Source organism: Brachyistius frenatus, unplaced genomic scaffold (genome assembly GCF_029030835.1).
Source record: "Brachyistius frenatus isolate BFR_SWC_R1_liver_20210118 unplaced genomic scaffold, ASM2903083v1 Contig_120, whole genome shotgun sequence".
NCBI classification, from domain to species: domain Eukaryota; kingdom Metazoa; phylum Chordata; class Actinopteri; family Embiotocidae; genus Brachyistius; species Brachyistius frenatus.
Window position 1 is genome coordinate 718346 of NW_027210719.1, and position 23381 is coordinate 741726.

General features: G+C 41.2%; 1 protein-coding gene across 3 annotated transcripts in view; it reads left to right on the forward strand.

Annotated features, from left to right (window-relative positions):
• Positions 1–3225: 3225 nt before the first annotated feature.
• The window catches only part of myo16 (myosin XVI), a 101246-nt gene continuing 81090 nt past the window's right edge, over positions 3226–23381 (forward strand). The window contains exon 1 of one of the 3 annotated variants that reach the window (XM_069713661.1): positions 3226–3288. The gene's annotated coding sequence lies outside the window, so the exon portion shown is untranslated. Of the gene's footprint in view, positions 3289–13132; positions 13234–17835; positions 17842–23381 lie in introns of those variants that run through there. The other 2 variants (XM_069713660.1, XM_069713662.1) reach the window with 2 other exon arrangements.

Sequence of the window (23381 nt, forward strand, 5' to 3'; positions counted from 1 at the left end):
TGTTTCAAAGCTACTAAAGGCATAGTCTAATCTGCAAACAGTTCTTCATAATTTCTTCCACTTAGTTGGAAGAAGTTGTTTGTCAGAAACAAATTATTTCTCAAGTTTTCCTGTGATGTCTGTGGGCAAATTCCAAGAAATCATCAATTCCAGTTTCTATACTGTCTACTTAAGAAATTGACATCATGTTTATGGGTTGTTTGTCCCTCTGATCCAGGAAAACAGATTCTCCACTCTCAGTCTTTTGAGCGCAAGACTTTCTTTAAATTTGGTACAACTATTCACTTTGACTCAAGGATGCACTAAGTGTTTGGGGTTCGAAGGTCAAGTTCTCCGTGACCTCACGTCCCTCCATCTGTCTAGACAGGCATGGATGTAAACTGCCACTTGACTGGCTGACAGGCGCATGCAACCGCGAGGCGGTAATTCGGCATTATGGATCTATAAGCATCTCTGTGTCCCCATCTGCACTCTCATTTCCTCCCTCTCTCCCTGTTTGGTAGCTTGGGTACAGGTCTGACTGATGAGAGGGGCTGAAAGTGATCCCTGAATCCTGATTATAAAACTGGGCATTCACTGTGTTTGCAACAAACAAACACGTGCTGCAGCTTTGTACACTGTCATACACATGTATACATGCGCGTTCACTGCCCTTCGATAAATACTATAAAATCTGCTGCGCTCACATCGTCTCACTATGCTTTCATATTCTACATGGTTGTTTCATGTACATACTTGTGTAAAATTTGGGGATTACTTCGATCTGCTGCAGTCTGCCCAAAGTAATCAGGCTGATCCTGAGCCCCTCTGGCAGCAGCCCTGCATGGATTTCTCATTTAAGTGAGGATTTGGTTTATCAACAAACTGGATTGTGCCATTCGTTCCTCTAAATTCTAAACACCATGTTCTGTGATTGCCGTGGTGTTTTTGTTTTTTTCATAATTGATTCAGCAAGGAGACACTAAGTGTTTTTGATCTCTAAAACGTGACCGACCCTGCAGAATAAGAGGTCTATTTGTTTTTAACAGTATTACCATTTGATCGGGTTTAGTTTTCTTCCCCTGACTACATTAGATCTGCTCGAATATAAGCTGATCTATAATTCATGTGGTTCTGCCTCTGCCCAGAATCAAACCATGATAAAACGGCAGGCGCGCAATCTGCACGTGTACGAGAAGAGCAAGAACAGAAAGTTGTCTCCGTTCAAGTTCTTCTTGATGAATCTTGCATTTTTTTTCCTGGTATATTTCTCAAGGACTTCAGCCTCTTACAGAGCAGATGAAAAACATCAGACGAGTGAGAGGAGAGAGCGAACAATTTTGGTTTGCCTCAACGCAACCCCCCCCACCACCACCACCATCTTCTCCATCTCCTGACTTCCACTCTCTGTTCTGCTTCATCGCTCCAAGATGGAGCAGTGGAAGGCACACAGACAGACAGAAACATTTCCCTACATGCACGCACACACGCACAAACACACACACACACGCACACGCACACACACACACACACACACACACACACACACACACACACACACACACACACACACACACACACACACACACACACACACACACACACACATTTGGGGGCTGCTAGACTGACTATAGTTTGTATACACTGTAAATATAAACTGCGTTTCCTCATGAATGACTGGCCAATTTCACACTGATTGCTCCACCGGTTTAACAATAAAGATGCTGAATGTACAAAAGCACTAATAACAGAAATAACTGTGCTTTACTAAGAAGCCAGATGAGTGTAGATGTATTATTTTTTTAGTCAGCTGTGCTTATTTTTATTTTTTTTTCTCTCCACTGTCTCTGGAAACGTCTCAAAATGCGCCACAATTTGAGAACTCAGAGCTTTTGGAAAATTTGGAGGTCCAAAGTCGTGAGTAGTACGAGTGGGTTCACAAGGACTCTTCTCGTGAACACGACATACACGACCCCTTCTGAAGGTCGGCCTATGTTGTGTACCATTTTCACCATAAGTTTTGCCTTTTAGCATGTTAACATTTGCTAATTAGCACTAAAGGCAAAAAAAGGCTCTAATTTTGCTGGTATTTTACCAGTATGTTATTATAAGGTAGGTTCATTATAAAGTAGGTTTACTATAAAGTAGGTTTATTATAAATTACTAGGCAAATAGAAATTACGACCTAATAATAGTGTTTCAGGGAAAGTCATTTAAATCCATCCTGAAGGTAACTTGAATGTTTGTACCAAATTTAACGGAAATCGATCCGATAGTTGCTGAGAAACTTCAGTCTGGAACGAAGTGGTAAAGTAGCTCTACTCCGAGAATGGCTTTAAATAAAACAGCAGTGAAATATTATTATAAAATGAAGATAGATGTGGATTAATGTCACCCATGTCCCTCTGTGTGTGTGTCTCCTCTCTCCATGCACCAACCAGTCTTTGCCACGCTGATGAGGAAAACCAAAAGGAAGGCTAAACGAAGAGGAGAAAGAAGTTGGGAGGATGAAAGTGGGAGAGACGGCACATAGCCGGTAGGAGATGTCCTCTTGTTCGCTACAACTGCTTTCTGCTGCTTTTTGTCCTTCTGCTTTACTACGCGGTATCACCTTCAATCCATTGTCTGAGTGTTTGAGTACTCCTCCCCTACTACTCTACAACACACACACACACACACACACACACACACACACACACACACACACACACACACACACACACACACACACACACACACACACACCCAACAGGCGTAGTAGCGGTGTGTATGAAGTCCTGTGTCACTCATTCCCACCATCTGCTTATGGGCTCATGATAAACAGATGTAATTAGAGATTTAAACTGCTGTCTCCCTCACTTTCTGTTTCTCTCACACACTAACACACTCGCACTCATTAACTCCTCAATCTTTTTTCTCTCTCTCTCACACACACACACACACACACACACACACACACACACACACACACACACACACACACACACACACACACACACACACACACACACACACACACACACACACACACACACTTAGTAATGCTGTCTCTTCCTTTCAACTACTCCCCTTTTTTCCCCCAAACTGGCACCCCTTCCCCCTCCCCCCCGCCCTTTAACTCTCTCCCTCTCTGCCTCTCTGATGGGATGTCAGTGGAGGATTTTAGCCTATCGGTGTAGATGTAGAGGGAGCCGGGAGTTGATTTCTCTCTGGCTTTCTCTCCCTGAGTGTTTCAGATCTTTGCAGCTGAGACCAGATTGTCTCTGGATTTTATAGCTGGGAAGAAGTGCGGGGAAATGCCTGAGTAAGGTATGGTGCTAATTATCTACTGCTTCTGTGTGTGAATAGGTGAGAGTTTCTGTGTTTCTATTGGTCACATAAGGCCTGATGGCACACTGTTGGGCCTTTGGAAAATAGTTTGGATTAAACATTGAAATATATGATTTTTAATCATCTTTTGGATGAATGTGTTTCTTCGTCCGAACAAACACCTCAAAGTCAAATGTCTACTTCTGTCTGCATTCATTCAGGTTTATGTATTTCCCAAAGAAAATACTATGTCTTTTCCTTGAATGTCGTTGTCTTTGTTCACTGTCTGTAGACTGGCCTTTGTTTCAATTCATTTGTTTTCACTCCTGTGTGCTGTTGTTTGCCCTGAGATGTTCATGTGTGCCGACTGGCAGAAAAAGGGAAACAGGTTTGTTGGCTTGTTCCCTGCACACATTGCACACACACACACACACACACACACACACACACACACACACACACACACACACACACACACACACACACACACACACACACACACACACACACACACACACACTCCCCCCTCCAAAAACCCTTTGGGGTACTGAATGTCAGCTGGGAATCGTCCCAGTTTCAGAGGACCTTGGGCGACGTTCACCTGCACACTGTGTGGTTGTGTGACATGTCCAATGTGTGCCTGTGTGTCAGTGTCTATAAAAAGTGAAGGGGGTAAAAGCAGGGAAGGAAAAATTAAAGACATAGGATTAAAGGCATACTATAGTAGTGGGCAGCCAGGAAAAAAAAACACAAGCGAAGACACAGAGAGGAGAATGGATTTTATGGTCTGTGAAGCTTTTTCTTGGTGTGACATCGCTGAGCATCAGACAAGAACATAACTCTGGCCGTGTCTCTCTGAAAAACTCTGCTTTTGTTTCTCAGGAGCTCACAGATGGCTTCATTCAGCCCGATAGCCTACACACCCCTGTGTGTGTGTGTGTGTGTGTGTGTGTGTGTGTGTGTGTGTGTGTGTGTGTGTGTGTGTGTGTGTGTGTGTGTGTGTGTGTGTGTGTGTGTGTGGGTTGAACTTGTTGGTGCTAAACCCCTGAGATGATCTGATTCTGAGTTGTGACTGTTAAACACTGCGTAAAAAAAAAAATCAATCATGATGTGCAAGGAGGATCGGCCATTTCGGTCACAGCCTCCCTTTCAACAAGATGTCAAGAAGTGTGTGTGTGTGTGTGTGTGTGTGTGTGTGTGTGTGTGTGTGTGTGTGTGTGTGTGTGTGTGTGTGTGTGTGTGTGTGTGTGTGTGTGTGTGTGTGTGTGTGTGTGTGTGTACTACACCCATCTGTCTTGCAGGTCTCTGTGTCTAGCAGCGCTGCCTTGAGGTATCATTCTCTTTTTAAACTGAAAAGATTATCTGCACCACTCTGCTTCAACAGCACCATTTTCCAGCAGTAGCAATCCAGTTTCTTTCTTTCTTCTTCTATGCTTTTTCTTTTTGGAGTATGACTACACATGTTGCAGAGGTCTTTGGGTGTAGCTGGAATGACGCTTACGTCTGAAGTCTGCAGTCTATTGCCTGCGTCAGGACGCCCAGTCCCCTGTGCTGTGGTCAGCTGTTGAGCCACATGGTCTCAAGATTTAGTCACCAACCCCTCCCTGATAATTATGGGTTGATTTATGGGCTGGAGGGGACGATGACGAAGATGAGGATGAGGGGGAGCTGGGACGGCTCTGTGTGACTTCTCCTTGCAAGAGAGGTTTTTGATGGATCTGCCGTTGCCAGAACTCCGTAGGTGATCAAGGAATATACAGGCCACTCACTGTTTCACTCATGTAAAGCATTCCACCGGCTGTGCTGCAATGAGCCCTGTCACTTCAGCGAGACCTAAATGACACCATTCTTGCATGATTAAGGAGGGGAACACTTAACCGCAGAGGTCTGTGAGAGAGAGCTGTGAAAGTCAAGGCTGCATAAAATTGAGAAAGGTAGAAAAAAAAAAAAAAAACGCCACCACCATAACCTTGAGTCTTCTAATCTGCTATCCGATGAATCAAATCAAACTTTACAAGAAAATCCTCAAAACTGAGAGGGCCTTGTGTCAGCAAAAGCCTTTGTCTACATTTTCTACATGTGACCCGTGGTCTGTCCACCAGCCGATCTATTCTTAGGATTTGGGATTTGGGACTGGAGCGTTACCACGCGTACTGGATTTCCCTTGCAGCTCTTCTGACAGACAGTCTCCCAGTCCCTTAGAAAAAACAAACACACACACAGACACTGAGTAGATAGATGCATTTCATGTGCCTGATGTCAGAAGGCAGACAGCTGACTGGGCAGACAAAAGAGGGGGTAGGATGGGATTAAGGGGGTTACCGCTCATCTGGGGAAACCATAGATTCATTTCACCCGTAATCTGATTAGTGCAAACTGTAATCCAAACCAATATGTGCTATTTATAATTAGTGAACTATGCCTTGAGAGAGATGCCTGTGATTTTTTTTTATTGGAAGCCATGAGTTGTGTTTAAGACTGCAACTACGTTATATAGACTGAATTGTTCAGTCTATAATTTTCAAAATAAATGAATGAAAACATTCCTGAGCCATGGGAAATACCGTAATGTATTTTTTTCTGACCAACAGCAGAGCTATTTCATTTACACTTTATGAATGAGATCAAATCAGCAAATTTGTGAAAGAATAATCCACTGATTTCGCATTACTCTTGTGACAGACTGTTAAAAAAAAAAAAAAATGAAGCTGTAAAAATAGATATAGTCTTCTTCCTTGTCAAAGCCTTGCGCCTACATTACCCACAATGCAACACACAGTTTAGTTGGAGAGATTTGGGGCGCGTGTAACCTCAAGCCAATAGCCTCAAGCAAAGATGAGAAGCGAGCTTCATACGCAGAGTAAGCTCATTAGGGCACAAGCACCGATGGTGAGAAAGCCTTGATGTTCTTCAAGGAATTCTTATTCCGCATTATTATTATTCTCTGTAAACAACTACATTTTAAACAACTCCTCCTACAGATTTTGTCAGACCGACTTGAAATTTAGTCTGTGCACTCTTAACATGATTGGAATTAAAAGTTATAGCATGTCGTCCAAAAAGTGACCCAAAAATGACTTTTCAGTCACTTTTAGCTATTGTATGACTTTTTTTTTTCTTAAATTATGACAAAGGGGGGAAGGAACCCTAAACCTTTTTACTAGAAGGAATCAGCATTTACCACTGCACCACCAATCTTCCCAGGGTCAGTCTGCATTGTGACAAATCTTTGGCCCACTACAATCTATAACTCCACCGTCCACAAATATTCATTCAAATGTGACCAAAATTGCCCAAGAAATTCTTTGGATAGTAGATATACATCTTTTCAAGGAGGTGATATGAAATATCTTCCTGTAATGTGTAGTGGATGCAAAACTTTTTCAATTTCTCCAAACGTTTCAACTTCACTAAAAGTTGAATCACCATCAACAGGCCAAGGTGGAATTTGAGCCATTAATAGCAACCTTGGTGAAGTAGAATCTTTTACCTGTTGGGTTAACCAGACTGTCAAGGTAATACACATGGTCCACAGAGGGCGATTCCCCCTAAGGGTAAACCACACAGTTTAAGGAGTGCCAGGTTAATGGTGGGCAAATCCCTGTAAGGGTAATCCGCACGGGTTCTGGTTTACATTGTGAATACACTCATACTGATACTAAACCAAAGTTCAAAAATACAACTCAATAACAAAAAATGAAGGGTGTGAATTTCAGTCTGAACTACCACAAACTTTATCCCCCAAAATCCCTTTAATACATTTTAATGCTATAGTATGACTTTTTTTTAAATATTTCCAACAAAACCACTACAGTGGTGCAGTGGTTAGAGCTGTTACCTCACAGTGAGAAGTAACTGGGTTTGATCCCCACTTGAGGCAAGTCAGTTCAGAAAAAGGTCATTCTCCAAAAAGTGATAAAAAAAAAAAAGACATATCGTGTTTTCCAAAAAGTGACCCAAAAGTCATTTTTGTATGTAGTATACAAAAGAGCCGGTGGCCCCGACCCGCTGGATCCCCGACATGCACCGTGCGAGGGCCCACATATCACTGCTTGCAGTTTTAATTTCTTTTTACATCCACACGCCTGATGTTCTTGTTTTCTTTCCTTTTCAGTCTTCAGCTACGATCAAAGCTGAATCAACTGACATCACTTGCAGTTCATCAAACTTTGTGCAGCTCCTTCTGGAGCCGCAAAAGACTTTATACAACTTTTTTTTTTACATTTTCATTTTTCAGCATGAACCCGTCCCCAAAACCTTACAAAGCTGTAATCTATAACATTTCCTCTCATTTGTCCGTTAAAAAATGATCTCGAGAACAGGATGAAATCCTGCACTATTCTTATAAGTGAAGCCCGTGGGACTAGACAGTTGGTTGACTCAAACAGCAGCAAACGCTAATGACAGGTGGTTGGAAGCACTGCTGGCAGCAGCAGCAACAACATGTTATTTGGGAGTGGAGCACTTCCAGCAGGCTAAGATTAAATCCAAACCTTTGGTCTGAGATTTTCCCCCCAGTCTGATGAAACAATATCATCAAAGCACAGATTCTTTGCACGGACTCTTACTAAACAGGTGGAGAAGCTGACATGAAGGTTGACCAAGCCCTCTATTATAGTAGTTTTTGTCATAGGAGGGAGCGGGAGGCTGTTCCCCATGTGACCTTATTTTTCTATAGAAGACTTCCTCATATTAATGCAGGCATGCTGCTGCTGGCATGTGACTGGCAGCTTTGCAGACTTTGTTTCCCCTCCAAGGCTGTCATTGGACACATTCAGTAAGGGACATCACTGTCAGGGTCAGTGTCTGGGCTTGCCAGGACTTGTTACGTTTACGTGTGTGTGTGTGTGTGTGTGTGTGTGTGTGTGTGTGTGCGTGCGTGCGTGCGTGTGTTCTCCTCTGTTTGTACCATGAACTGATGCTGTGTTTTATGTGAAATTGAGGTACAGTGAACTGCGCTAGAGTTTCTCCTCGTGCAGAGAAAAAAAAAAGCACTCCCTAAGTGCATACTCAGATGTTATGAGGGTGATTTAGTGTGCAGCGTGGCCAGGAGGGTGCAAGCGGAAGGTGGCGAAGGTATTTCTCAGCAAGAAGAAAGAGGAAAGAGAGACAGAAAAGAGAGCAGCTCGTGTAGCAGCTGGTTCTCTCCCCTTTCTGGAATGTGTGTGAGGGCAGGTGCATGAAATGGAGCCGCTCCACCGCTCCCATCACTATAAAGCCTCCGACACACACACATAAACACACACGCACACATGGACCCTCCCCCTTCGCACACAAATACTTGTCCACCTACCGGGTTATTTTGCCCGTAGTTAGACAGTGTGCATTAGAGTGCTGAGTGTGAGCCCAGCTGCAGAGCCATGCCGATGATTTGAACAGGATCAGTTAAGCATTCCCTTTAAAAAAAACATTGCTTTGATCTACTCGAGAAGCCATGGGGGGAATTTATGCTGAGATGAAAGATAACGTCTGGCTGTGATGTTTCTGCGCCTGATTTCAAATATGTCATCTCTTACATTTAACCCTAATCAAATCAGGCCAATACCTAATCGGGTGTGATACCCCCCTCTGACAATGCTATGATACACAGTTACAATCATGCTTATAGACGAATGTCCACAGAACGACAGAGACAGACGATAAATGGATGAAATAGTACGACAAGAAGCTCAGCATGTGAGCCAAGTTCTTTAGAAAAGGCTAATTTACGACATAGCTGGATTTATGGGGAGACACAGCGAAGGACAGGAGAGAGGATATGAGGTGAAGTATAATGTGTGCAGTGAGGAGAATGTATGGAGGGAAAAAAGCCTGTTGGACTTGTCATACTCTGCGTTCATGTCTGCAAGTGCAGATAAGAGTTCTGAAGTGAAGGATAACGTGCAGGTGAAGTAGAATCTCAGATCATACTGTGGAAGGAATTACTTCAATTTTGGATTACGGGTTCTCTCCTTAGGTGTGTGTGTGTGTGTGTGTGTGTGTGTGTGTGTGTGTGTGTGTGTGTGTGTGTGTGTGTGTGTGTGTGTGTGTGTGTGTGTGTGTGTGTGTGTGTGTGTGTGTGTGTGTGTGTGTGACATCCCACTAGTCTGGCAATTTAATGCTCCTAATGGACCTCAATTCGAAGATTTAATACACACTCACCCCTGAACATTTCCCATCCCTTCCTCTGGTTTCCTACTTTGTCTACATCTTCCACCTCCATTCCTCTCTCCAACATCTTCCAAATGACCTACCAGAGTAGAAGGAGATCAGCTCAACTAGAGCCGTAACCACACACACTGTGACCAGAAGCAGATAAGTGCAATAAAGTGTCATTAAGTCAATGTAATGTGTGATAAGTTCAAATCATTACAAGTCTGAACCCTTGCTGCAGAGTATGAGTTCATACTGGAGCAGTTCCAACAGATTAAGGAACATTATGACAAAGTGCTGTTTGTTGATTATTAGCAGTGACACACTGACTGATGAAAGGAACAATTTTCTGCTAATTATGTGGCTGTCTGATATGGTCATTTACTCATTAGAACCAATAATTAAGTAATTGAAGTCGCTCATTTCTGTTGTGTGTGTCCAGCAGTGCACTGTGGAAAAAACAAAAAAAATGTTGTTTCCCTATGAGGAAAACACAATCTGACACAGATGGTGTTCAGTTACAATTCAAAGTAACACAAGTATATTAAATTATGCATTTACTCATGCCATCACGCGTGTATTGTTCCATTTAAACGGTATTCCGATAAATAGGATTCACTGTTAAGACAAATTAGTGACTTAATCGTCTAAATTTTAAGATAATTTCAGATATATATTTTTTCATTAACCACAGATTATAAAATGTGGATTGTGTAACACAACAAAAAATAAATGACAAAATGAAACTAAAGAATATAGTATGCTACCTGTCCAGGGTGTAACCCGCTTTTGCCCAAACTCAGCTGGGATGGCTCCAGCCCACTGGGACTGTACAGGATTAATAATGGATGAATGGAATATGCTTGGAGCTAACACACTAAAATGTGTAACTGTGTAATGTTCAAAGTAATGTTAACTAATCTCACGAGTCCAAATTCATACGTCACTGTGTAGCTATGGCCTTGGAAAACATACTGCAGGTTATAATTGAAACACTCGTTAACTGTTTTCTTGTTCATTAGCCACATTTTTTTGTCATCTGTCACCCCCTGGGTTATAACCTGCTCGCTTGGCAACACAATATCTTTAAAGTAACCACACTTTTATGAGATATGTGCTAAGGAGCAAAGTGTGAGGAAGTAAGGAATGAAAGTTGAGGAAAGCTGGAAGTGTGGCCCTGACGACAATGCAAAAAAATCTTCACAAATATGCCAACATATGTAAATTTAAACTGCTGCATAAAGAGAAATGCTTGAAAACGTTTTTTTTTTTTTAGTTTTTTTTTTTTTATCCCAGTACAGATCATCTGTAGGAAGGTAGAGGTTCCGGGCTCTGCTGAATCTTAGGAACGCTCAAGCAGGCAGTCATTAAGAAAAGCAGAGAGGTCTGACCTGTCCCGAAACACCTTTTTCCATCAGAAAGCCCTTCAGTGTTTTATCATCGGTGATGTCATCAAGGGGCATGCCATTGTAAAGGGAGAAACACCCATCTTTTAATACTTTATTGCCTTCATGATTTAATTTAAAACACCTGTGCAACTTTATTGTCCGTTTTTAATCATCTCAATAAGTGTTTGCATTGTGTTGAATAATAAAACTACACTTTTAAAGTGGCCTCGTATTGTGACTAGTGGCGGTCCAAAGTAACACCTGTGTAATAATCACGCTGTTTAATCAGCATCTTAATTTGCCACACCTGTTTGTGTGTGGAATAGCTTGGCTCAAGTGAAGTGCTCACTAACAAGGATTTTAACAAATTTGTGAACAAAATACCTTTGGTTTGCATGGCAGAAGTCTTTTCTTTGAACCCATAATAAATGCGAGCGAAAACAAAAGTAGGCTATTTATTTATTTAGTTTTGTCAAGTAGTTAGCCGTTTAACTAACTCGCGCGCTTTACTTTGAAAAGTAGAAGGAAACCACTTCACAACAAGGTCCGGCAGCTTTCCGTGTGTGTGTGTCGACGTTGCCGTTATCGACGTTACATTGGTCGGTTCTGTCTTTTTTTCTGTCTAGCTTTTTTTTTTTTTTTTAAGTGTTTTGTAGAACAACAACAACAACAACAACAACAACAACAACAACAAGTAAATCTGTTGTCAGATGATTACTGGGAGAGGAAAGAGGAAAAAAAAAAAGAGTTCTGATCTACAAATCTGTTTTTAGTTTTTGGAATTTTTCTTTCATCTCAATTCTTTGGTGAGATATTGGATTGCTTGAACATTTATTGAAATTAAACCTTGTGAGAAGTTTAGAGTGAAAATCAGCAGCCTCTTTTGTGGAAGCTGTTAATAATCCGTAGACATTTGAAATGTGACCCTTGTTATATTATCCATTGTACCAAATCTTCATCTTAAAAATAACTATGGCCGCCAAATGAATGTAGTGGAGTAGAAAGTACAATATATCGTATAGAGTTGCATAAAATGAGACTAGTAAAGTACAAGTAACTCAAACTTGATTAAATGCACTTTGTTACTTTCAACTACTGCTTACTATGCATATAAATAAAACTAAGAAATGAAAATGTTGTACTTTCTTGGTTTTCGGGCGAGACCACCATTAATAATATGAGAAACAACCGAGAGATTAAGAATGACAGGCTGAGACTGACGCAGACAGATGGAGAGATTTTCCAGGAGAAAAGCACAGGAAGCTAATTAAGAAACAGATGATGTGTTAGATATGCAACAAAGAGGAGATCCCATTTTTTTTTTCAGTGGTACCCTCCTCTGTCTTTGATGTCCTTAAGAACTTCTTTGTTTACTCTGTGATTTCTTAATTCCTTTTTTTTTTTTTTTTTTTTTTACCCGTCTCTCTTTGTCCTTTGTCTCGTGAAATTGTTTTCTTTATCAGTGATGGACCGACAAGTAGATGTTTTATTGATTTTAAAAAAAAAAATTTTTTAATTCACATGTCTGTCTGTCCCCATTTTTTTTTTTTTATCTGTTCCTCTTTACATTTGTGGTTGAATACCTGTCAGCTCTCTCGGTCCTAAACGTGAAGATGCAAGAAACAGGGAGAGGAGATGCTGACGTGAGATTTAAAATATGAAAGCAGCAGGCTGGTGAGTGGTTGGACTGCAGAGTGAAATGGTTGAAGTAAAGCGTTTCAAGCCCGTGGAGGTGGCGGAGACAGGGCTTGCTCAGGGAAGTGGTGCTGGGGAAGGTGGCTTGTAATTGAATCAAGGAGGTGATGATGTGTGTATATGTCTGTTTTGATTTTTCTATCAATGACCAGGTTCTCCTCCCCCTTTTCCAAGGGCAATATGGGGATTATTAGCTGTAAAGAACTGCAGTAATGATGATGGTTGACATTAACTATTCATCACCACGCTCAACACTAGTGTGAGTTTATGTGCGTGAGTACATTTAAGGTGTTGTGTGCCTTAAGTCTCTCTTGTATAGCAGTTCTGTTTGTCTGCCGTCTGCGGGTCACCTTTACAAACTATGGCTGTTTGACCTTTAACTAATCGGGGCATGCAGTCTGCAGGAGGGGAATCCGGGCACCTCCCCTACTCATTTTTTTTTTTTTTTTTACACACTCTCTTCGATGAAGAAGAGGGGGGTGGATGCCTGAGAGGTTGGGGGCCGGGGGGTGTTACTGCACTTGAAGGAAGGAGCAGCTCCAAGCGGCGGAGTTGCCATGGCTACGGGGAAGGGGATGAATGAGTGACATCACAGTGGCGAGGAGGTGAGAGAGTGTGAAATTGATTTGGCGGTGGAGCACGGGGGAGGCGGCTCTCGTCTGTTTTTTTTGTTTTTTTTCAGGCGGACACATTTCTCTCTCTCTTTCCGCTGTACGCTGGGCTCTCACCGGTAAGGCTCCGCTTTTTCTCCCTTTACACTGGCGGTCCAGTGAAGATGACGGTGTGTGTGTGGAAGAGTGATTTTTTTTTTGGATTTTTTTTTTTTTTTGCTGTGATAACTGTCCTCAGGTCCTCAGCATGTGAGACAAACGTAGGAGGGGGGGGGGACGTGCGTGCTAATATGCATGGATGTCATCTGACGCTCCCAGGTTGTGTCACTGGGAATGAAAGGAAAAGCAGATGTGCCATGCAGTTGTCATGGGTCTAAATATACCACGAGATGCTTAGTCTATAGGAATGTGTGTATTTCTGCCTGGGAATGAACAGCTGATTGTGCAAGAAAGGTTTCGGTGTTATCCACTCCGTCATGAGAATTATTACACGAGTATAGATAGTCACACTTGTTTCACGCTCTTGTTTAACACGAATGTATTATGTGTATCTTTATGCGTGTTATAGAGACGCATGCAATCGTGTTGTGGTTGTCACGCAACTACATGTGCTGATGCTCTCAGTTGTCACGCGATCACTTTTTGGGTCCTCAGGGAAATTGTTGTTACTTTTCTACCGCGAGATCGGATTCAGCCACTGAACAGCACCCTTACAGTTAGTCACATTTTCAGTAGAGGAGCTGCTTTTCCACTATTGGGGCGTGAACTTGGCTCCTCTGCTGAGGGTGGTTTTCCCTCGCAGTGCACCACCATGCTGCGACTTTATTGGCAAAGCTAGTGGTTCATTTGGCTCTGTGATAAATGAGGAAGTTGACCTGCATTGACCCCTGAGGGACAAACGGAGTTGAAAGGTAGGGGCTGCACATCAAAAACCTCTGCTCAGCTTCTTTTCCCTTTGGTTAGCATCCAGAATTGGGACAAGAGATGGGAATGTAACAGATTATGTTAGCCATCAATGGATCAACATTTTGGCGATTTGAGAAGCATAATCCATGTTGTAGGACTAAGTGGGTTCACAGATCTGCTGATAACCCGTCTTGTACTTTTTTTGGGGGGTGGGGGGAGGGGGGGAAGCTGGTGTGTTCATACTGCCTCTGTTTTGGTCTAGGGGGAATATGCAAAAAAAGACATTTACAGATGAATTTGCATGAAGTCATTTTGCTGTGATCCTAACCAAACATTGCTTTTACACTCTGTACTCTCCGCTAAATAAAACAGCTGAGTTCAGTAATGCTTAGTTTCAAACACGGCAGGAGAAGTATTATTCACAGAATTACCAGTGTGACCAGCCCTAGCACTATTGGTAGGCTCAGAGCATCAATTATTAATAAGAGGTGATGAATATACATGAGGCTATTTGAAGCAGTTTAATTTAATTTGTCACCGCCAGATGTAACTGTAGGTGTGGGTCACTTGTATACATGCATATCAGGAAACCTCTTGGCCTACTCGATCTATTGTTAGAAGAAACCAGTGTGGATATTTAGAGGCTCCGGTGCGAGCAACATAAAGCCACGCAGGCGGCATGTCTTTTCAAGTCGGTTAAAAAGCTCCGCTGAGTGAATGAATGTGAGTCTGCCAGCTTTTTGGACGGCATGGTCGGGGGCACAAGTGGGTCAGTTGTAGCGAGTCATGCAAAATCTCTTGTCTTTCTACTCTGAGAACAAAACTGCCCCGTAGCAAAACACAACACAACATCGTGCTTTTTCTCTGTGTTGTAACTACAACATCAATAATCTGAAGTCGGTTTTGGGCTATTCCACTTCGTGCCTGTTATCGTGCATCTTTTCTTCTGGGATTTGGTTACACAATGAGTTTAGTTTGTATTATAACTTGCACTTCTCTTTGCCTCTTCCTCTCTGTTACTGACCGCTGGAAAGGTAGTTGCTTAGCGACATGATGAGTCTATACCATGCTGAAGTTAGTTTATGTGTGTAATCATCACTTCTTCCTTCTTGTTGTACAGTATGGATTTTGACACGTTTGAGCTCTTTTAGTCTCAAGTCTTTTAACAAATTAGATTTTCGTTAGTTTGTTCTTTTAATCAACATGAACTTAGTCTGCTTTCACACCTCCCTGTTTGGTAGGCCACAAATCACTTTCTGTTTTAAGCACCACAATCAGATAACATTACTTACTGATTAGATACAAGCTGCTTCTTAATAATTAAATAACTTGGATTAATTGGGGTCTAGTACAGTTTAGTTATGCAGCATGTCAAGCGGCTAAATCATCTACTAAACAGGAGACGCTTTGGGAGGCAGAGGGTCCTGTTTCAGTGTTCAGGAGACGCATGTTTGTGATTCCACAGATGCACGCAGATTGTGATACAAGACTTTCACGAAAACCGTTATTAGTTCAATTTTCTCTTTCACATTATTGCTTAGTATTTATCCATTATTTAAAAATGTAATATCTTATTCCACAGTCTTTGTTTTGAAATTATACTCTTTATTTAGTTTTGTCTCAATTTCAATTGTAATCTCTATTGCACACCTTTTTCTCTTTTTCATATGGCCTTTTTCACTGCAGGAAGTTTCATCTGCGTTTTTACCACCGGATCATCCTTTTCAATAAGCTTGACTTTACTTTTATGTAAATTTGACACAAACACACATAATTAACACTTTTTAGCTGCACAGGTTCCAGTTACTTTCATGCTAAATTTGTTGTTCAGCTGGGAGGCAATTTTCTTTGAAATGAATTGGAGGAAAAAAAAACTGTTAAGATAAATACACATGGTTCAACAAATAGCTTGATTTGCAGGCCAGTGAGAGTGCAGAGGGGCATTCAACTGGTGAAGCTCCCACACTTATTATTTTTTAACTGCGGGGGATTGAGACAGAACGTCCCTGCGTGTGTTCCTCTGCAATTACTGTATAATCTAAATTAGAAAATAAAGATGTACAGACACAAGCAAAAGTATTCCATAGTCCCTGGGAACTATTCAATTATCACTCCAGGAATAATAGTCACACATGCACCAAGAGAGAGCGAGAGACAGACTCACTCACGTTGTAAACTCTGGCTTGCTTTCAACAAAACTAACGAAAAGCATGTCTTTAGGCATCACCTTTGAGCTTTGTCTGGTGACATAGCTAGCCATCGATTGCTTATCTGTGGATGGACTTTCTACTCGGTGCTTTATTTTCAAATCCCTGTGCATAGTTGTGGAAAATATCTGATATGCTTTAGCATTCAGAGTTTGCACTGCACCTCATTTTCATTTATTTTTTTCATTTTTTTGTTTGTACCTCAGCATCTAATTTCACAGCACCACACTTGTTTTAAGGACTCCTTGTTTGTAATGTGTGAAATGTGTTCTTCTTCTGTTGCTTAAGGACTGTTGGCAAACATCTTAGGCGCATCACTGCCAGCTTCTGGCAGTAGTAACACATTACTACCAGGCATCGGGAATTTTTTTTTTTTTTTAAGATGACAGTTTGATTTTTATTTTATGATTTAATGATTTTATATATATATATATATATATATATAAAATTAAAATCTTGAACCATCTTCATTAGAAAAAAAAAAGTTGAAGAACATTCACTAGATCTCCAGTAGTTCAGAGACAGGACGAGTCTTCCTGTCTTTTACTATCTCACTGTTCACCTCTACACACCAACTGTTTAACACCAGTTAGACATCATTCAGTCATGCAACATTAATGTTGTTGCTGTGCGTGCCTTTAGATCTGCCTGTTTAATGACACTCAAATCCAGATGGGAGAACATGGAAATTGTGGGGATTACAATAAGTGAGGTTGTTTTTTTTGGTTTCGTACAGGGTTCTTCTCACCGTTTCACCAAATCCAGCTAGTAAATATAACCCATTTTATTAAACAGCAACAGACAAAAATGACATCTGAACATTTATTCCTTTTAGAATGTCCTCTCTATTTGAAATTATTACAACCGAAATATGATTATTATTAAGACTGTACCCGACTCAGAACTTGCAGATTTGGCTGGTCAATATGAAGATTTAATTACTCGTTTCTCTCTTTTTTTTTTTCCATATAGATAAACTGTCAATCAGAAAATCCTCAGCATGCTCTCTTTTGCCGATAGATTGCAGACGGTCTGTGGTCTGAACCCCTTCCAGTGGTGCACAGCAGAGGTGTCACCTTCTGTCACTCTCGCTTAGCTTCTGTGCTGAAAGCGTGAGCCCGCTGCTGCCTGGGCTTCTAGTCGACCCTGTCCGCGCCTGCAGACCTCACCTGGTGGAGGCGGAGGGGTCTCCGACGGATGATTTGACTTTCAGGGGCCAGCCCTAATTATTACAGTCTCGTCTTTCTCTTCCTACTGTCTCCTCTCTCTTGTCTTCATCTACCATTTTGTGTTACCACATATAATTGCTTTGGCACCTATCTCTGATTTGCCAAAAACAGCTGGTTGAGTGTAGTTGCGCATGTATAAGAGAGCGTACGGTACAGCGTGTGTGTGTTTGTGCACATTTGTTCACATAGACAGCAGGCATCTTAGGGAACATTGGTACTTGAAATTGAGCAGCTGTGAGTTTAGCATGACAACATAAGCCAAATTTGTTGTGGGTTGGAGGTTGGAGCCAACTGTGCCTGAGTCTGTCAGCTTACTGACTAATAGCGTGTGTATGTCAGGCAGTGGTCATCGGTTTTATCCTCAGTCCGCTGGGAACAGAGTACGGTAAGAGAAGGATGCTGTCTGTTTACTGAGTGCTGCTTGATTTAGAGCTGTTCTCATGCTGGCTTGTGCTATTCTTTTATTTGTCTGGTTATTGATCGTCTCTCGCTGAAGGTTGCTTGCATCTTTTATATTGTCCACTGTGCCAGCTGCTTTGAGCTGGGAGTTAGGGGAGGGAGACAAAGGCGGAGACAGAGCGGACTCTCTTCGAGTTTGGGGCATTCTGAAGTGGATGAGAGGAGGGGAAGGGAGGTGATTTCGAGAGGGACACATAATTATATGCAGAAAGAGAGACACACAGCTCAACAATGTATGAGAGTAGAGAAACTGACTCAAGTTATTAATCGTTATAGCGCTCTACTGTCTGTCTTGCCTCCGTCATACACTCATTAACGTCATTTGTCTCTCAAATTCTCCTGGCTCGTCACAGCTTTTCTCCCCTCTCTCATTAAACCATCTTGTCCTTTCTTTAGATCCTGGCCAGTGGTGTCAATGTGCTAAATCAGTCTGCCAATCATCCAGCAGTCAAATCCTCTCAGTCCTTCTTCGGCACCCTTTTTGACAGCTGTTGACTTTAACTTTCAAATGATAGAAATTCAGTTTTACTCAGCTCCTTCATGGTCCAGCCAATCTATGCCACAATATAGTTCTTGTTTAATTCTAATTCTGTAGTTCTTGATCAGCTGTTCAATGCGGTTTTTCTTGTCTTGATTGTCAGTTTGAATAATGATTTTGTGTAAAATAAATAAAATGTGTGAACATGACTACAAATCTGATAAGATCTCATATTTTAAAATCCATTTTTGATATTTAAAAGTTATATTTACACTTTTTTGGTGGATAGCAAAAATGTAATATATTTCAGAAGTCCAGAAACTGTTGGACTGACATTTCATCCATGTTTTGTTTAGTTTAGGAATTATTCAACAGTAAGCTGTCATTTTAATTACCGGTAACCCTCGGTATAAACGCTGTCAGTTAGTCACTCTCCGGCGACAGTCAGTCTAAAGGTTCAAGATTTTCTAGTTCGTCATTTTGCATTGTATGCTTGAGTTTTTATGGAATACGTACCAGTACTAAATTCCACATGACTGAGCCGACTGTGTGCCCATGTTCGGCAACTGAACTCACTTTTGTTGTTTGCAATTAGGTTTAAAATGATTCGGTTAAAGGTGACATTACCTACCGTGTGTCAAACCCATGAATCAGCTTCACAAAGGAGAAATCTGTAATCGTGCAGTCCTGACTGTTTAGTGCCTGTGGACTGCTGAAGCAACTCTTGGCTTGTTATCAACTGTCTGTGACTGAGTCACACTGGCAGAATTCTGGTTTGTCCAGATGGACAGTGTCAACTGCTTTTTGCATGGACACCATTCTTACCTTCATCTGTCTGTCCATTGTCTTGCGTTTCCACTAATGTATTCAATTTGTTTTCTACTGAGAGCACCGCAATGCAGCACTGTGACAGGCTAAGCTGTGTATCTATTCAAAAATATCTTTGAAAACTAATTCACACATCCTCTGTATGAGGCGAGTACAAAATGAAAAGTGAAATAAACGTAAAGCAGGTATGTTGCAGCTTCGTTGTCTGGAAAAAAAATGTTTCGTCACTTTAAATTGCCCCCCTTCTCAGTTGCATTAATTACAATTGCTGGTATAAATTTGAAAGATTTGCAATTGCTACTAGTACTACAAATCAGAATCAATGAATCGGTAAATATAATCAATAACAAACCAAAACAAGGCAGTTTCTTCACAGCATAATGCAGAGAAATGCTTAAATCCTCCCTTTGCAGGCAGCAAGCCACCTTGGAATTGACCAACATCGCTGCCAGGCTATTAACTCGTATTAAGAATATTAGATAGTAATGCCAGCTGATTCGTTTAAACCTGGACTGAGCTACCAATTTAGAGTAAAAAAAAAAAAAAATGGTTGGAATATGTTATAATTTAGTCCACAGAGTGATTAAAACAGATTTCTCACACACTGTCTTTGAACAGGAAACTGTAGTTATCTTGTAAGTAATTCATTAATTATTAATTAATTTAGTCCAAAAAATGCTTGACAAACATCTAAGTGAATTGCAAATTTCTTTGCTGTTTACAGTCTTTGCATCGAAAAAGTCAACAATATTAGTTAGAAAAGTATAACGTTCTTGCAAACAGAAAGTCTAAACTGCTTTAGTCATGCTAGGTATTACTCTTAAATGACTTCTGTGTTTGGAGTTAACAAAGCAATGTTTTGATATTACCACAAAAATGTGAAAACACACACATACACAATTGCACTCGTAAAACACTGTCTAAACAGTACGGGAGGCAACCGGTAAATCAACCTGATCTTAAAACCAGGTGTGACAACAGTGAGTGTGAAACTACATCAATATGCGACTCCCATAACTTCAACAGCAAGAAAAGCAGCATGACATCTGCCTGCAGTCTGTCAGTCAGAGGGACAGTTTGTCTTAACCACACTCACAAAATGCTCTTGAGCAATGAAATAGGACACGCATTTAAATCAGCCATGATCTAAACTTTGCTGGCGTTTCCAATACTAAAAGTTATTTGTTCAGGTTTTTTGACTACCACTTAGTTGCATTTGATCATACATTTTTCATTTGCACATTTAGTATGCACATTTTTCCCTTTCATTAGATAAATTATGGCAGTAAATACATACAGTACATCATTCAATATGTCGTCTTCAAGTCTTATTCAGATCTATTAAAACCTGAACCATAAAGAGGATCTTAAATGAAGTCTCACGTAACAAATATTTACCACTAAAGTAATAAACAATAGTTCATTTAAGAGTGTTTTGTCTGTACCACAATTACGATCATTAAATGTGATACTATAATAAACAACAACAGTGCCAAGCAATATATCAATAAGACCTGATGTTTGTGACAAAACCACAGTGTTGTCCTTCAACTGAGGTGAAGCTGTCAGTTTGACAACCGCAACACCTGTAATTACAGATTCTGTGTATATTTACTTGAGAACTTTGTATGAAACAACACAACACATTTTACACTATTGTTGCAAGTTTCAATGCTGCTGGAAAATGGCTGCAGAGCAATCAAATTTCTTTGACAGAGCAGGTTCAGAGGGGAGGCGTTAAGATATAGACAAGAGGAGGCAATGGAAATAACATAATCAATTGAAGTGGTGTGTGTGTGTGTGTGTGTGTGTGTGTGTGTGTGTGTGTGTGTGTGTGTGTGTGTGTGTGTGTGTGTGTGTGTGTGTGTGTGTGTGTGTGTGTGTGTGTGTGTGTGTGTGTGTGTGTGTGTGTGTGTGTGTGTGTGTATTTCTCATTAACAAGAGATGGGCATTATGTAGACACAAGGTCTTCAAAAATATTACAATTTTGGCTGGTAAATTAAATAAATATTTATTTGTGTAAATATATCACATCTGATTAATAATTAATTCAAAGAGGTCTCTTTTCATCCATAATGCATCACCCCCAAACATGCCAAGTGCCTTTGGCTTTGCCGTAATTGGGAACATTTCCTTCGTTGGGCATCCTGCACCATAAGTGGAAGTTAAGCAGATCGCATGCAAGCAATGCGCTCGCTCAATGGTGGCCACCACAGCAAATCATGATGGTGACACGGTCTCAGTATTGATTGACACGTCAGGGCAATGATGGCAGAGTGACAGCTGTATCAAAGAGAATGAAATCTGTCATCTCCTGTGAGTCAAAAGCTTCTATAGTGAGAATTTGTCACTATTGTACAGCAGCAATGAGGCACAATCTGTACACAGCCAAATACATCTTATACTACAGTTGAAGCTATCATTTATTACATTTATTCTGAAACTATTTTAACATAGACAGATGACACATCTAGATTATGGAGTGTGAACGCGTGCTAATTCTTTACACATCAAAGACTTTCTCCTTACATATACTTTAAAAATCAGTTAAACATTAAAAAAAAAAAAGATTTCCATGGCTGTCAAACAAGAGAAGCCCTTCTGTCATTTCCCTTTATCTATTTTCTTCTCTCTCTCTGTGCCCCCTGTCTGTCTCTCTGCTTCGCTGCCTGACCTAGTTGTAGCTGTAGAGTGTTGGAAATTATTAGTACGTGACACCGACCCATTATCCTGCCGCTGTTCGACCAGAGATGAGTTCACTTGCCTTCTAGCGGGATGTCTCACTTTGAGACCCGGTCTTACCTTTTGTCCCAATGTTCCACCTTGTCACCGTCTCCTGATACAGAATCCTAAAAGTCTGCTTCTGCAGGCACAGATAACTCACATTAACATGAGCCATTAACGCTAAACAACATTGAGATGGAAATGCATGACATTTTCTTGTCAGATCTACTGCTGTGAGGTCTGGATGTCATGTTTAAAGTCTTAACAGCGCAGTCAATGTGTTATCCTTGACCAAAAATACAACACCATCCAGCAAACGAGGGCAGAAAAGGTGTGAATGTGTCTGTTGTCTTTGTTTGCGTGAGCCGTCTCATCGCAATCTGTGCAAACACTGAGTCCTCTGCACATAAACCCGGCATCTGATTTTACTCAGGTAGATTTCGGTGAAGTTGTTCGAGCAGTGTTTTGCAGAAGATGCTGCGAGTAGTTTCTTTGACCTGATTTCGGATGACAGGACTTACTCGAGCATCTAGTCACACACACACACACACACACACACACACACACACACACACACACACACACACACACACACACACACACACACACACACACACACACACACACACACACACACACACACACACACACACACACACACACACACCTTCCAGTCTGGCATTTTCTCATTCCCTTTCAAGCTCTCGCTGTTGCTCCTCTGTGCTCGCTACCATCACAGGATGAATCTCACATGCTTCTCATGTTCTTTTATCCCATTTCCACGCAACCATGTTTGACAGCAGCGATAAAATAACAGCTCATAATCTCCCACAGAAAATTCAGCATGCTTTATTACCTGTAGGTGTGCTAGCAGCGTGCCACAGATTTGTAAAATGTGTGTTCCCATTCTGCTTTAGTCACCCGCTGCACACTCTGATGGTCATCCGTTTCTTTCAGGTCTTCTTTTTTCTTTTCCTCTCTACCATTTTGCTCTTCCTTTTCTCGTTCATTCACCCTTTCTCATTCACCCTCACATTCTAACTTCTTGTGCAAATCCTCTTTTTAATGCAGAGCTTAGTTATTCATATATGCAAATCAACCTTAAAGCACAAAGTCATAGAGATTGCCCTACAGACACACTAACACTGCAAGCATATAGTTCATATTGCGTCACACTCTGTGTGTGTGTGTGTGTATGTTGCGTTATGATAAGTGCATTACAGAGTATGTGTCCTGATGTCAAGCTTTTCCATCTTGGTAAACTATACATATCTGCAGTTAATTTGAGGCCAGTTTAAGACCCTTGATGAGTACTTAACCTGTCACCGCACCAAAAGCCGCACTGCAGCAGCTTCGCCTCCCTTTCTCTCTCTTTCTATCAAATTTAACACTCCCCCTCTCTGCCTGCCTCTTGCCATCTCTTGCTTATTTCTCTT